This window comes from Coturnix japonica, chromosome 5 (genome assembly GCF_054131305.1).
Source record: "Coturnix japonica strain WE chromosome 5, WE-NBRP24, whole genome shotgun sequence".
NCBI classification, from domain to species: domain Eukaryota; kingdom Metazoa; phylum Chordata; class Aves; order Galliformes; family Phasianidae; genus Coturnix; species Coturnix japonica.
In genome coordinates, this window is record NC_140667.1 from 26,976,401 (window position 1) to 26,985,873 (window position 9,473).

The 9,473-nt window shown below is 45.7% G+C and overlaps 1 long non-coding RNA gene across 1 annotated transcript in view; it reads left to right on the forward strand.

The window, feature by feature from the left end:
- The window catches only part of LOC107314884 (uncharacterized), a 43,375-nt gene that overhangs the window by 17,301 nt on the left and 16,601 nt on the right, over window positions 1-9,473 (forward strand). The window lies entirely within an intron of this gene.

Here is a 9,473-nt window from a genome sequence, read left to right on the forward strand (position 1 = left end):
TCCTGGTGGTACACTAATAATTATCATGATCCTCACATGAGAATCGGGGCGTCACATCTCTGTATCCATACATGACTGTACAGACATGCAGCAGTTTTTGAGGCCTTCTATCCATTTTCAAGCTAGTGACTGATGATGCATGAAGAAAGTACATAGCATTAGGTATTTGAATTGGTTTTCTTCCCTAGCCAGAGCAGAGGGAGACTTTTTGTGCGATGTAATGAAGGAGGAGGCTTACAAGAAAGGCCAAAGGTACTTTGGGTACTTTACAAGGTACCCAAAAGGCTGGGGATGCTGAATCCCCCCTTTTTACCTGAGCTGATGCCTCCAAGCTTGTGGTTGTAAGACATGGAGAAGGAAAGTGAAGGAGCTCAGTGTGTAACAATGTCCTGCAAGCAGTGAGGAAGGAGGGTAAGCCAAAAGGTTGCTGGTTCCTAGAGCAGAAACCAGAGAGCCTGGACTGGAGGTTTTGTCTCCATGCTGTGATTCACTCTGCCACTGTGGGCAGTAGGTTTTGGACTTTAACTTCATTCATATGTAAAACAGAACTGGAAACCTACAAGTGTGTTGTAGTTTGTAACCAGTCTGTTTGAGCTTTGAGATCTCGGAGGCTAAAGGCAAAATGCTACAACAGATCAGAACATGAGGTAGGCACCCCAGCATGCATTCATTCTTGGCTGCAGCACGCTGCTGCCAGCCAACCTGAGTGCTCCAGCTGCATCCTGCTCCCCATAAGCACTTTGCAATTATGTCTCATTGTACAGCCTTTTTGTTCAACAACTCACTGGCTTTTCTCGCATCAAATGAATTATTCAGCGGCAGATTGTGTTCTTGTTTTTAACAGCAGCAGCAACAATACTTTGTGCTCAGAGAGTCCCTTCAGAAGTGTGCTTGAAACATTACTTGCTAAATTCTTCCATAAGCAGCAGTGTGAGATGGGGTTAGTTCAGTGCTTGCAGAAATGAGGCTCAGTGCTGCTCTGTAACAGGACCAGGTAATGTGGGGAACGGGTCTAGAAGTCCAGCTTCTACTGATCTGCACAACATTTCTTCTCCTCTGAGCTGCTTTTCAGCAATGTAGTCCCAAGCCAAATCCTCAACTGCTTTAATCAGCATTATTTCCTTAAACACCACAGGGAGATGCCAGCATTTATCTGGATCTGGACCACATTTTCAGGCTAAATTCCCTCGGGCTTTCCACAGATACCTGATATTTTTAAGGTGCCTTTGTCTCACTTGTCCCATTAAGAGTGGTGAATGTTGGTGCTATTTAATCTCTGGGCACATGCAAGACACCATACAATCAGATGGATGCTGCATGCCTGTTTGTGGCCACTTCACCCACTCTTCAGAGGGGCTCTTGCTTGAAGTTCTCACACAGCAACATACGTTGCAGGCTTTATAGCATTCCTAATAGCACTGAAAAGGCAGAGATTTATTTGTCCTACAAGCAGTGATTTTGTTTCAGTAGTTAATGCATTTAAACACGAACCCAGCTATGGTGCTTGCAGTGATTAGGGGATTTGGTGTTCTACAGCACAGTTCCGTGTAACCAAGTGGCTACAGATTTGAGTCTGCTCTTGCCACAGGTGTCCCAGTCAGATCCAGTTCAAGGCTGGCTTTTCCATTGGCTGAAGATATTCAGCGATGTTAGATGAAACCTATGGGCTGCACTGCCTGTGATCCTTGCCTAGAAGCTTTCTGAAGGAAATGTCTCTCTTTTGACTGTGGAGTGCTGGGAGAAGAACTTAGAGAGCATGAAGAACAACATAATAGGTCTGAAATTTTGTGCCGTAGTTCTTAAATGCTCACATCTTGCTCAGGCGGTTTTAATCCTGCTTGCTCTGAATGATCTGAATGTGCTTGACTTTGTAGGGTCATCTAAAAGAACAGAAGGAGTTTCTTTTGAGCGATGATCCCAACAGGCTGCGACTCTCAGCTGTAAAGCAGTGTTTTTCTTAAATGCTAAAGGACTGCAAAGCCCTGAAGATCTTGTTAGCATCACTACAAAAATGAAACAGTTTTACTGATCTCCCCCTGCCCCAAAGCTGGTAATTTATGTCTTAAATTACGCATGTCCTTTTAAGACCAGAGAGATGCAGATCTGTTCACTGTGTGGATAAAGAATTGTGATTCCTCATTTCATGACACATAATTGTTTCACAAACAGGATGCAACTTGGTAAGGAGTGTTATACATGAAATTAAAGTGGGAATGAACAGAGCAGTCTGGGATGAGACTTGAATGTGAGTCAAAATGGTCTTGCTACTGCAAGGAATGCAAAACTTTTTATTAGAATCAATAAGTAGGCCTGTCACACATAGGAATTCTGAAATAGCGTTTCCACTCTCTTGTGCTGGGAGGTTGCACCTGGAGGACTGCCCTGTTTCCAGCACTGCACTCAAATAGAGATGGAAACCACCTGGAAGTAATCCGAAGGTAAGCCAGGGGAACAGAGAAACCCACTCAGCTGAAGAAATGTTGATAAAAGCTGAAAGATCAGTTCTAGAGTAGAGGCTTTTGCAAAGATCAGAGATTTCTGCAAAGAAAAAGAATAAATTTTTCAAGCCTGCTGTAGCTAAATCAAAAATTAATGGGATGAAATCACTGCAAAGGAGACTTAGTTTAAGCTTTAGTAAAAAGTTTCTTATCTTCGCATCTATGTAGGCTGTGGCATTCTGTCACAGGAGGCTTTTAAGAACAGGTTAGACAAACACATCTTGGGAGCAGTTTAACTTAGTCTGACCTAATTGCCTTAAGGCAGTGGGGTGGTGTAGGTGCTCTCTTGAGGATCTTTTCCAGGCCCATTTTCAGAGTTAGTATCACTTCAACTTTATGGTATGAGGTGATATGGCTTGACTTGCTCATCATTAATAGAGCTCTGACATTCCTGAAGGGAATCATTGTTTACACTGGTAATGAGTGAAAGGAGAGATTCCATCTTTTATTAGACAGCTCTTCTTTATTGGTTAACTAATTCCATCTGACATTGGATCAGAGAGATGTAAAAATCTAGGATCTCTGTAGCTCCACATCACTCTCTGGACAAATAACAGTGGGAGTAGGAAACTGCTGTCCCAGACCACTGCAAGGAAGAGAGATCTCTTAAGGACAGCACGTATCTTAGAAGATCTATTTCTTGAGAAGAAAATTATCATCAGAAATACAACCTAGCTCATTTGATAATGAGAATCCTTGCTAACAGCACTGTAGGGCTCCTCATTTTTCTGTTGATTTGAATTCTGCTCTGTATGCTATAAATTGGAGGATTAGAGTCAAGCTGCACAGTTTTCTGTAATCTGCAGATCCAGACCCTCTTATCATGTACAGCTTTTCCTTTTGTTCTCTCATATGGCAGTCATTTTCCAGAAGCCACACAAGGTGAAGTGAAGCTCGACTCCTATGCCATAGCGGCCCAACACAGCAAACAAAGATGACAGAAGTTAAATGTTACTTTTATTCCTTGAGTAAACAAATATGACAGAGATACCTCTTACTCATTTTCCCTATTGAGATGATGGTAGACTTTGTGGAGTGACTGCTAGCTCTTCCACATTGCTAAGCTGATGTCAGGAGACCAATCTCCCAGACCAACAGCATTAGGTTTGCTGAAGAGCAGCTTAAGCTCTGCAGGTTGAAGTGAAAGCCTCAGTTTGGGGTGCTGCTGGGACATGTTGCTTTGGCTCTATCCAAGGCAGGTTTCTGTCTTGCTCAGCCCTTCCATCTTGCTGGGCTGGGGACAAGTATAGGGAGTCACTGACTAGGTTACTGTTTTTCTGTACTTATATAAGAGCCCAAGCCTGTGTGACACGTGAACAGGTAGCACTGCCTGACACAAAAAAAATAAAAATGATGAAGTGAGTCCTTCTGAATCCCAATAGCTTAGAACAGCTAGTGGCTTTTTACAGTTTGTTTGGTACGTTTGTAAAACTGAGGTTTTAAAAGGCATCTAGAAACAGGAACATGCCCCTACCCCAGGATGATGGTGCAGCCTTAGTGTCAAGGCACTGTGGGCTGAAAGAGGTGCCGCTGAGAGCCAGCAGTGGGGATATGCCAGTCTGGGCCACACTGCCTCCTCCAGCCCTGGTGTCAGGGTCAGGCCTCTGGATGACTCCATCTGTTCTGCTCAGGCACTGCCCATGCCTGCATTTTGGTGAGCATCCTGGCAGGGCAGCTAGATTTCACCAGAGATGTGAAGGATCCTGTGAAAGGTTGTGCATCTTGGCTTGCAGGGCTTATTTCAGGAACGGGCTTATGAGCTCTCCCTGTGTCAGTGCTCAGAGCTTGCCAGCAGGCAGCCAAGCCTCAGAGATAACCTACTGAAGTCAGCAAGCTGTTAGTTGGATCTAATTCAGCCCTAGCGAGATGCGGGAGGGCAGCTCTGACTGAGGGAATATGCCATTTACATGTGGCCATTTTTCAAAGCAGAAGTTTGTAGGAGGCAATATGAGACAGCTGGGTTTTATCTGATGCCAAAAGATTTGCTGTAGCCCAGCATTGCTCCTGTGTGAAGAGGAGGAATGCTGCAGAGCATAGCTCTGTCAGCCCTTTTCGGGGAGTTGCTGCCACAGTCTCTTCAGCCTGAGCCTCCTTCTTGGTGTGCTAAGCTGCTTCTCTGGGTTGTCATCACTGACCAAAAATACCCCTAGTAGCCAGGCTGGTTACAAAGCACCCATTGTTGTTTAAAGGAAGTGAAAATCCTCATGTTCCCAACTGTAAATCCTCCAGCTGTCTTTGCTAAGCAAAATCAAAGGAATGCTTAGTCCATCTGTTTCATTCTGGGTAATCTGAATATGTAGTTTTCCTAGTGGCCAATAAGATACATTTTAATTTAGTATCACAAGCACAGCAGCAGGTTCTGTCTAGAAGAAGAGTTGAAGATGCTGCTGCAGGAGATGAGCAAGGGGGGGTCTGCATTTGAGTTTGAGTCAGTGCTGAAACAGAAGCATCAGCAGCTAAAAGATTCCAGCTCTGCCTGCACTGCTGTGCCCTCAAGACTGCAGCCTATGGTCACTTTGTGCCCCTGCATGTACACACTCATATGCACGTAGACTGGGGAACACCTCCAGAAATGATGGAAGAGACACTGTTGATCAGGATGATTTTGTCTTAAATCTAGCTCCAGTAACAAGCAACTAGGTCTTCTTCCTTTACTTTAAAAGATTGGTTTTTTTTTCTTTTCTTGGCAGAGTTCTTTATATGAAGCTTCTCTGCCATCTTCAGTGCTCAGAGTTTGAATGTTGGATGTCAGCATTTCACTGCAGTCAGCACCAAGCCTTTACAGCACTGAGCTAAGCTGGGGTCTAATACAGAAAATGTATGGTTTCGCATGAATCACAGTTTTGATTTGTCGATCTGACAATAGACGAGAGAACATATGCTCAGATGCTTCTGTTAGCCCAGCTCTAAGGAGAAAACAGCGTAACAAGGAGAGCACAGTGGTGACTCACCCTTCCTCTGAGCTTATCTGCTATGGCTTCTGTAGGCCGCAGAGAGAGTGGGGAGCTCTCGTGAGGGTCCTGTGACAAGCGCTTAAACACAGGCAGTCAGGGGAGATTGTGTGGCACAATTGTTATGAGGATTATATTGGCTCCACAGCCCCAGCCAAGTTCACCTTCATCTTCCTTAGTTCTCTCCCCAGTTCCAGCTGGCTCTGCTGTGTGTTATTTCCTCACCAGTGATGGGCAGTTGCCAGAGGCAGCTACCAGCTGGCAGAGTCCCACATGCCCCAGCAGGAAAAAGGAGAGGAGGGGAGCCCTCTGGAAGGAAGAAAAAGTTGTACAAGTTAGTTATTGCAGAGCCACAGCTATTTATAAAACTGGGCTGGCAATGAAGGAAGGAGAAAAGCTGTGGGTAGAGCCTGTGACGCCAGCCTGGCAAGGCAGCTTTGTTCTCCCTGTTATGGCTGGATAGTGCAGCACACTGGGCTTGCAGCTACAGCGTTTTTCCCCACCTAACATGACCAGTCATTCTGCCAAAATCTATCTGCCCTCAGGCTTGTGCTGGGTGAGCGGGGAAGACTGGAGGCTGTAGGGCTGGCAAGAAGTTGTGGGGAAAGTCAGAGGCCATGGTTCAGGCCGGATGCTGTGGGGCAGGAAAAGCAGTGCCTGGCAGAGGCAGCCTGGGCTCGTGCTGCTCAGTGCAGAGCACAGGGGAAAATTTGGAAGGGCAGTCTCCTCTACTCCCTTTCTGGTGAACAGGTCAACTTGTTAAACCCATTCCTGCATCAGCAAGTGAAGGTTTGGCGTCTATTCAGTGTATTTGCTGCTACACAGTTTTGAAAGGAAAATTGAGAGAGAGGTACATTGTGTTTCTTTCCATCCCGCCTTATTTCCTCTCCTCCCCCTTGTCCTCTTATCTGGCCTTGTAGCACAACAGATGTTTTCCATAGGATAAAGGAAAGTGGAGCGGGCATGAAGTTGGGGTAACAAGACAATTTCCTGGGCAGTACACAGTCTATTCATCTTCCAGTTCCCCACCATAACTACTGCTGGAAGCAGATGTTATAGGCACAGCTTTTCAGGCTGAATGATTTTGAGCTGGCCCTTTGCTATGACAAAGGAAAATCTGTCTCTGGGAAGCCAAAAGGAATCTTATCCTCTCCCTACCTCCATGAGACCATTTACACCCCTTTCCACCTCACAGGCTGCTAACTGCCTCAAAGTCATATGTTGACACAGGTTTCCTCTTATGTTCTTATCTGGTATCTATGAATTTACCTTCCCTAAGCTGTAGCTGAGGAAGGCGTCTTGTCTTTTCATCGCCTCCACTGAGGCAGCAGGGAGGCTGTTGATGTGGTAGCATTGCCTGCAGCATTTAGCACCTGAGGAGCTTATAAGAACTACTCAGAACAACCTCTGGAAATCTCATACCAGTTGCAGCAATACAAAGTCCTGCTAATTAGTTATGCAAATCCATAAATAGAATTAAGAAACCTGTTAATTAACTGCGCCCTCCCAAGCATCCCTTCTGGGTGGCATACCACTGTGCTTCCTTATTTAAATAGCCCCTGCCCCAGCCTCTCAACTGCCTCGTGGAGCATGAAGCTCAGGAGGAACACAGGTGTCCTTCAGAGTGCATGAGCAAAGATGAGCAAGCAGAGAAGAGGGGTATACCAGTCCTGTGTATTTGGTGTTGTTTTCCCTTTGTCACACATACCCTTCCACTTTCCTTTTCCACCTTCCCTTCTCCTTCCCCTGCAAATAGAAAAGGTGAGGGTACAATCGAGGGACTGAACATGAAGGAAGGATAAAGAAAACAAGGCAGACAAAGCCCCTGAAGATCCCATGTGAACCACCACAGGAACACAACTGCTTGTTAGTGTGCTGGGCTGAATTCTGGGGAGAACATTCACACAGATGAAATTCTTGGAAAGTGAAATGGAGATGTACTGCTAAGGGGGTTGCTCTGTGCTCAACGTCATCTTCAGCTTATGGGCTCCTGAGTTTTCCAGCAAGCACAAATAGCCAGACCTTTGCCTACCCATCAATTCTGAAAACCAATCATTCTTAAATCAAACAAAGACTTCTGCTCTGCCCATGTCACTTTTTCCAGCTGCAGGGACTGATGCGTGTTTGGACAAATTCTGCAGCCACTTTCACAAACGAATTGTGCTGGAGGAAGGAAGCCTCCCTCTCTGCTGCCCCCTCCAGCTGGAAAATCAACTCTAATCCGACTGTCCTTTTTCCTGTTGTGTATCCTGCCAATTAAAACTAAGTCTTGTTATTAACTGCAAATAATGTGGCTAAGCCTTTGGTCATATTTTTCCTGCTTTAATCCTCATTCTGCCCATGAGCCTGTATTTGACTTGTATTTTGCATCTCACAATTGGCTCAGCTCTCTCTCGTTTCAACCCCAGTTCTTGCTTGCTCTCAGCCTTCCTCCTGCTCTGCCAGGTACCTGCCATGTCATTTTGTTCCTGCTGTTTTCATATGTAATGGGCGAATGGACTTCCAATTACACTGGAGGCATTTAAACTGTGCTGAAGAACCCCTTAGTGTGCTGGAACTCAAATATGCCTTCTCTTCCTGCAGAAGACAAAGATTCTTCAAGGCTCTTCCCCACTCCCCTGACACATGCAGACACATGTAGAGGTAGTGATATTTCTGCACATCTTTCCAGTTACACTGCAAACTGTACTGGATTGTATTGCAAGGCAGAGCTGGCTGCAGTGGGGAGGAGCTCTGTAGCTTTGGAGGCATTGCTGCTCTCTTTCCTTCCCATGCACAGAATCTCCACATGGACTTCTGTGCATCTTTCTCACAGGCTTTGTGTCACAGTGGAAACAGGGCCATGGGCCTACATCTTCAATGAGTGGAAAATGGCTTTCCTTTTATATTAAGGTCACGAGTGAGAAGCCTGCCTGTGCTCGCCTGCGCTCTCCTGGGGCAGAGGCTGTGTAGGTGGTGTCCTCTCCTTGTGCGTGGCCTGCAGGGTGAATCGTTGTTTCAGTCCTAGTAAAGGGCAACATGCAGCTGTGGGGTGAACTGTCAGGAGCAATATGAAGTACAGGGAAGTCACCTCTATTTGCATTTGCCGTGCACCATAATGTACATAGGACATGGAGAACTGCACGTATCTGAATGGCAGAATCTTTTTCTCTCCCTATTTTGTGCAGTACCATGTAAAACCGGCACCCAAACATAATTCTGTCTAAACTTCTTTTTCTAGTTATCAACAATTTTCAGAATGTCGCTCATTTGTCCTCTGTCTTTAAACCAATGGTTGTCCTGGCAGCAGCTGCTTAGACATGGCTAGTGGTGGGCAGAGGCGCTTGCTATTTCTGGCAGAGATGTATGAGCCGTAGGCTATCTAAAGAGGGTGATGGTGCTGCCCCAAGTACATGAGCCCTTCCCAGTTGCTGCACACAGCATTCCTGATTTTGGGAAGCAGCTGCTCACTACCCACTCAAAAAATATGAACTTCTGGTGCCATCCCAGGTAATATGTTTCACACAACTGACATAGGTCCATCTTACCTCAGAGACTTAGACGTCATTCTGTCTCTTCCCCACCCCCAGTGTGGGCCTGATGTATCCTTGAACTAAAGAACACAGCTTCATTTTTTTTCAGACAGTGATACAGATTTGCCTTTTCCCTTGATTTTCTCTAGCAACTGTTTCAAGTTTTGGCTGTGAAAAAAACTGTTGCAAGATATTGCTGCTGGAATGTGAGATTAGCCCACTGTTTGCAAATACCACATCCAATAGGACCAGAGCACGCAGCACTCAACAGAACTTGGTGTGTTCAGATTTCTGCTCTCTGTGTTTGAGTTTGCACATTTATCTAAGTGCTGAGCAGGCTATCTTGGGGCACACAGACTGCACTGCCCACCACAGGATGAGAACACATGTTCATCCTGTAGCTAGGAGTGATTTCCTGTGGCCCAGTGCAGTGGGGCAGCCCCATTGGAGATGTGTGTGTGGCACTTAATGATCCCATTACTGGCAGCTCCAGAAAAGAACCCTTTAGCCAA